Here is a 6,341-nt window from a genome sequence, read left to right on the forward strand (position 1 = left end):
AAATACTAGAAAATAAAAACTGTACCAAACAAAAGGGAAAAAATAAAGAAATATGAATTGTAGTACTTTGCAAAATTTGCCTATGCCTTGTGGTCAAAACTACACTACGCATGCTGAATCAGGAGTGCCAGGAGGAACTCTAAACTCAGTGCTTTATACAAGTAGCTCCTCCCCTGGCATGAACCACCATAAATTAAATCAATTAACTTAGGACAGCCAAACTACATTAAATAAATAATACAGAAAACATGAAACCAATTACATAAATAATCAATAACCTAAGAAAAGAAAATAAAGGCACGTGAAATTATCTGAATGCAAATTATAAATAAATACAAAATTTCCCCCCCTGTAAACTGCGACTGCAGTGGTAGCTGCCATCTACCCCCGTCTACATTAGGTTGGTTTGTTCTCTTGCTCTGTTTGGCAGTGCTGAGACCCGGAAGTGAGTACGTTTAACATGGTTTTAAAGGTCAGTGAAAATAGCGATGATATGTGTTATTCAACCAAAATGTTTAAACAGAAACATTTACACACTAGACATTTGACACAAACAGTAAAATTACACATACAAACATACTTGAATCTGATTCAAGAAAAATAATCACAGTCAGTCCATGAAAGCAAGGATTACATATCCAACACATTAACAAACCACTTAGGGCCTGCTTGACTAGCAACCTGTAACAGAGCTAGCTACTTTTAGCTAGCCCGGACTGTTGTTACTGAGGTTTTTTGAAAAGTTTTGTAGAAATAATCAGACATAATTTTTGTAGAGATCTGTGAGCATTAACCACATGTAATTAAAATGGTAGCTTGCTGGAAAGCCAGCTAATTAGATAAAGGCAACCGCTTCCATGCCAGTTGGTATTTTTTTCATAATGATCCTTACCATGTTTGCGTGACAGTAATAACAAAACTGAATGATAGATGTGTGTCTGAGTGAAGCTTATTTTGACAGCAACTCCAAATGAGTTTATTTGACTCAGTTTTGAGTCAGCGGTTGATTTGAAAAACATAGCTCATTGAGAGTTGGAGATAGTCAGCAAAACCTCTCTCAGACACGCGTGTAACACTTCGGCCTGGTGTAGTCAAACAAATCTGCTGAGTCAGATTGAGCCATGCTGGTCTGCCTCAATTACAATCCATGCAACATTTGTAGATTCCTTTGATAAAAGTTGCCTTTCTTCTAAAATCCTTGTAGTGACAACCATATCTTTAAATCCCCCCCTTTCCCCTCATTGCAAAATTATAAGAAGTTCAATTAACATTAACATAATAAAAACATTACTTTGCTTTCTGTGCAAAGCCACTCTTCCAGGGTTCTGCATCTTCTATGTAGGTCAAGCTGTTTACATTGAAGTGGGTGCAGAACGCAATCAATTGTACATTACTTTTATTCTAGTCCATTTACTACAGGCAGACCCAAGCAATCTTGCAGATCACATGTGATAGCACCGCAGACAGTTTACAGGAACTGAATGTAGCTTCAGAGTGAAAGGAAGGCAATTCAATTGAATTTGTGATTCATGGATCTCGATTCGGATTTAAACGCTCATTTTGTTCAGTTAGGCCGACCAGAAATGGTGTGCATTAACAAGAGTCCAGAATGCATGTTGGACTTCAGGATCAGAGTCAGGAAAGAAACTTTTAAGACAACATCAATGAGCCACGTGGAGGCTGGCCTTATTAAGGGATAGAAATTGCATCTCCATCAGTGGACAGAGCAGAAAACGGATGACGGAAAGGGAATGTTATGCAGCGCTCCAATTAACGGTGCTGGGATACAACCAAACTGTCATGTGCCGCTGCATGTGTAATTCAAACACCTAATTAAGGGAATGGATTTTTGCACTTGTCCTGTTCTGTGACTCTAGTATATACAGATTAGCAGTTGCATTGGATACTAACCATAACACCAAGGTGTGAATTCACACCTCATTCTGTTTGAGATCTCCTTGACGAATGTGGTCTGTGTGAAGACTTGACACCTGGGGGGAACACAAAGAACTGCTGAGAAGATCTACTCCAGTCCTAAGGAATATATGGATATACTGTACAATGTTTTTTTCCTCACTGCAATTTATTGTTCAGTGTATATTTTCTGGCTGATACAGTATGTGGACTTGCTTGGCATCCTCCCTAAATTAGGGGTGTGTAGCAAGAGCAGTGCTTATACTCATGATTGTATCTTATTTTGTTAGGTAAGTGGTCAAGTGCTTGCATTTAAACTTTAAACCCATGCAGATGTATCAAACCCAAACTGAATTTAAAATGCTGATGAAAAATGATGATTCTTATATAAAAACATAATAGACTAAAACTTTTTTTTGTATATTGGATCATTAACAAGATTATATTGCTTGAATTAGGCTATATTTCAAACTACCTTTCTGTATGTTTCAGGTACAATAAAATAGTACCAGGGTTCATAATATACCATAGCAGACCGGGTGGTCATAGGCATAGGCAGTAATTGGGATGACTGTTTTCATAACTTTTAAAATGGTTCTAGCATCTATTTCATACATTGATTTGGTACTGACAATAATTCCACCCAGGGTTGTGGTTCTTTACCATTGTCACCATAGGCTTGATCTTGTACAGTAGGTGTTCAAGCCAAGGTTTACTGTGAAGCATATGGTGACAGTTGTATTTAAAATGTGCTATACAAATACATTTGATTTGATTTGAATTCAGCCAGTGGCTGCAGTTCAATTTAAAGTTCACTTTCAGTAGCCCAACTTTGTTTCAGCACTGAGATTTAGGCAGTATCACATTTAAACCAACAAGCAAAATAAGTAAATTAAGTGGAAACAGCAGTGAGTATGCAGCAGTTTCACAACACCATTGGTTGTACTGAATGAAAAACCAATCATAGTACTTAATGGGCTGTGACCAAAGCAATGTCAGATGAACATTTTGAGCTAGGTACATACCAGGTCAGGGATACTTCAAAAAGTAGCACTGGTGTTAGCTAGTTATTTTTGTTTATTTACAGAAACAGAACTGTTGTAATGACAAATGAAAGTTAAATTTAGTGGATGTGAGAAAAATCATCCTTTAAGGAAACCCCCAAAACAATTTGTAACACAATTAAATAAAAATCATAATGCGGCAATCTGTCTTATTTGCGCATTAAGATGTATTATGATGGCAAGGAACAAAATTTTCTAAACAACCCTACTTTTAGTTTCTTGGTAATATTATGAAATGTCTTCCGTTCCCACTGAATATGCATGTGTGATGTGTGGCCAAGTGGGTGAGCAGGTTAACAAATCTGTTATTATTGAATGTAAGTGTAGTGTCACCATGGCTACTGACAGGGATCAGGGCCTAAGGCGTGATTGAGAGTCCTTGCAATGCAGGCTATTTTTTATTAAAGCAATTTTGCGATATAACAGTGACCATGCCCGAGGCACGAGAAAAAAGTAAACAAGACTATTCATTTTAGCTGAACTTGACCTTCAACTTTCAGTCACTAATCCAATTAATCAAAAATCTTTTACTTATTATCTTTAACCTTCTGCTGACCTTAACTTATTTTTTCAATTTAAGTGTATAATTTCCTTTTTTTTCATGTGTAGACATTCTTTAATGGTTTTGGAACTGTTTTTTTTTTGCCATTTCTGCATACCCTGGCTTCAGGAAAAACTGACTTATTTAGTTCCATCCTCTGAAATCTGCCTGAACTCCAGCAAGGTAATTCATGCCTTGAAACATTGCAGGACTAATCAATTCACAGTACTGTTATTATTTTAATATTTTTTCTATTCTTGGATATATATAAGTATATTTGTATATAAATATATCAGTATATTTTTCACTTAATAGATATCATTTGATAACTGCTGTTGCTATGGTGAGCAGTTATGGTATCAACTAGAATGGAGAATGAAAAGTTTCTGATTTCTGGCTCAACAATGCTTTCTTTGTCAGTGCCAATATTTTATCGGCATCTGTTGTTCCAGGTGTCAATTGGCTAATTGAGACACATTTATGAAACCCCAGGGCCTGTAAATCTGGATCTTTTCCAGTTGTATAGTCCCTTTGGGAAACATTTATATTTCAAAAAGAAATGCTCTTTCATTTTGCATTTAAACCCTCAACACAATGCTTCACAATTAAACTGGTAGAATACAAACTCCAGACTACATATAGACTCTTCAGCCAAATAAACGTGATGTAGTCAGCCAGAAGGCTATGTACCTAGTTAGTGATGTATGCCATCATTTCCCACCCCTACACATGGAGATGGAGCTTAGCTTGCTAGAAACCTATCATGTGAACTCTGGGTCAACATCATGATATCTATTGAACATTTGCCAGCAAAGTCACCCTAACCTGCTGTTAAATCTGTCTTCCCATTTAGGTTACAGTTCTCAAATGGCACTGTATCCCTGTTGACAAAGCCATCATTGCTGACAGGCTATTTTTAAATAAACCAGTGGAATCAGAGCATGCTCCCCTAATACCAAATGTGCATAATTCCCAGAATAGATATTTTAAAAATGCAATGTCTCAATCTTATACATATGAAATTCATAAGCATATCAGTATCCTCTCTGATTATGGGAACTTCTATGCTTAAGAACAGCCTGCCTCTTCTGTTATGTAGCAAACAACCAAGTCATAAACTTGAAAGGCAACAGGCAAGTGATTAAATTGGGAGCTTCTTCGGAAACTCAGAATGCGATTAGGATGTTTTGGTATGAGTAAAATTTGAGCCTGAGCTGCAATGTGAAGTACAAAGTCATTATCTAACATTCAGGGTTGAGCACTCAACACAGTTGCAGGTAAAATGCAGTCCTGCTGTATGAGGAGATTACACAAGTTAATAGTGAAGTGCGGTGCCTCGCTGACATTTTCTCATTCACATTTTCCTTTCTATTCATGTGAGAAGCAACGATAGTGAACTCGAGTTTGATAGCTGTTGAGCGAACATGTCACAATTTCCATTCCCCTATTTAGATTGCGGCAAATCGCTGTTCCTTGGTCAAATCTGATGACATTATGATTCCCGGTTCTCCAGGTGGCGGATTAAAGAAGGGGGTGAATCTTTGGGTGGCAGTGGAGATAGCAGCTTGACATTCATATGTCATCCTCTTTCATGCACACTCGTTTTTCCGTTTTGAAGGGAGACCAAAGAGTTTGGGTTTCACAATGAGTCAAAACAAAGTTGGTGCTACCAAAGTGCACGCTGCCCTTCTATGCACCCAGCTATGATGCTGATCTGTGAGAATGCTTAAGTCAGGGGCATACTGCAAAGTATATATGGACTTTATCACTTAGAACTCCTAGTGCTTTCTATATAACTGAAGCTCTAAACTGTTACAAGGTGCGGCTGAGCAAGCCAGGTACTGCCTTTGATGCCTTCTCATCCTCTCAGCCACATATCCACCATTTGTTGAGGCCACTGTCCACTTGGCATGACAAAATTGCATATGAGTTCTATTTTTTATTTTGAGAGGAAATGGCATGGGTAACAGTGAGGTTAGATAAGGCTCTCTGCAGGCCCACTGTTTACTACTGTTGTTTACTGAATTTTATTATCAGTTTCATATTTTGTTCAATCAGGGGCACAGTGCAAAACACGCATGAATTTTATCAGTTAATTCTATTGGTTTTGCTATGCTCCAGAATCTGACTCAAGCTTCAAACTTCAAAATATCAGATATTATATCATAAAAGCAGTTAGATAGGAAAGCTGCAGCATTAGAGCTGTTACAAGGAGCATCTAAATTTCAATTAAATAAATGGGAAAGGGAACCACAGAGGAATCACTGGCTATCCATATAAAAACTATTTCATTGCTAACCTTACAAAATAAGAGTCCCTGATTAGGATTTGCAGGGTCTTTGTTGGCAGTTAGCGCTGATGAGAACATTTTTAGATGCAAACCATTACAATCCAGGGAATCATGATGCTTAGTCATCAAAGCCACATGGGCAGATTGTGTTTTACCCAGTTGTTCCATTTTTTACTATCAATAGGCTATGAGTAACAAAAATAAGAGAATATTATAGTGAAGTCAGTTCTTTTTATGTGAAGCAAGCCGGTGGCATATCTTTGCACTTGACATTTTCAGACATGTTGGAGCCTTATTGTATGAATTACCTTTTATTATTTCAAAAATGATTTGTACTAGATATATTATCATTTCTCTGCTGTATAATTTTAAAGGGAAACGGAGTTCAACCTGCATTAGCATTTTAAGCCCACTGGCTTTTACTGAAAAGTATTGCATTTTTATTCAGAATTTTATATATCCCCTGGCATATCCCTTATTATGGTCATTCAGATTCTGCATAAAATATTAATGTTTAAATCATTTAAAAATG

The 6,341-nt window shown here is 37.1% G+C and overlaps 1 long non-coding RNA gene across 2 annotated transcripts; it reads left to right on the forward strand.

Moving 5' to 3' along the window:
* Nucleotides 1-424: 424 nt before the first annotated feature.
* LOC118225020 lies at nt 425-6,015 on the forward strand. 2 transcript variants are annotated; one of them, XR_004764742.1, is made up of 2 exons: nt 425-472; nt 1,569-6,015. It is a non-coding gene; the product is annotated as an uncharacterized LOC118225020 (long non-coding RNA). The 2 variants fall into 2 exon arrangements; XR_004764743.1 differs by having other exon boundaries at nt 427-472; nt 1,573-6,015.
* The last annotated feature ends 326 nt before the right edge of the window (nt 6,016-6,341 follow it).

The sequence above is a fragment of the Anguilla anguilla genome, chromosome 4 (assembly GCF_013347855.1).
Source record: "Anguilla anguilla isolate fAngAng1 chromosome 4, fAngAng1.pri, whole genome shotgun sequence".
Lineage (NCBI taxonomy): Eukaryota > Metazoa > Chordata > Actinopteri > Anguilliformes > Anguillidae > Anguilla > Anguilla anguilla.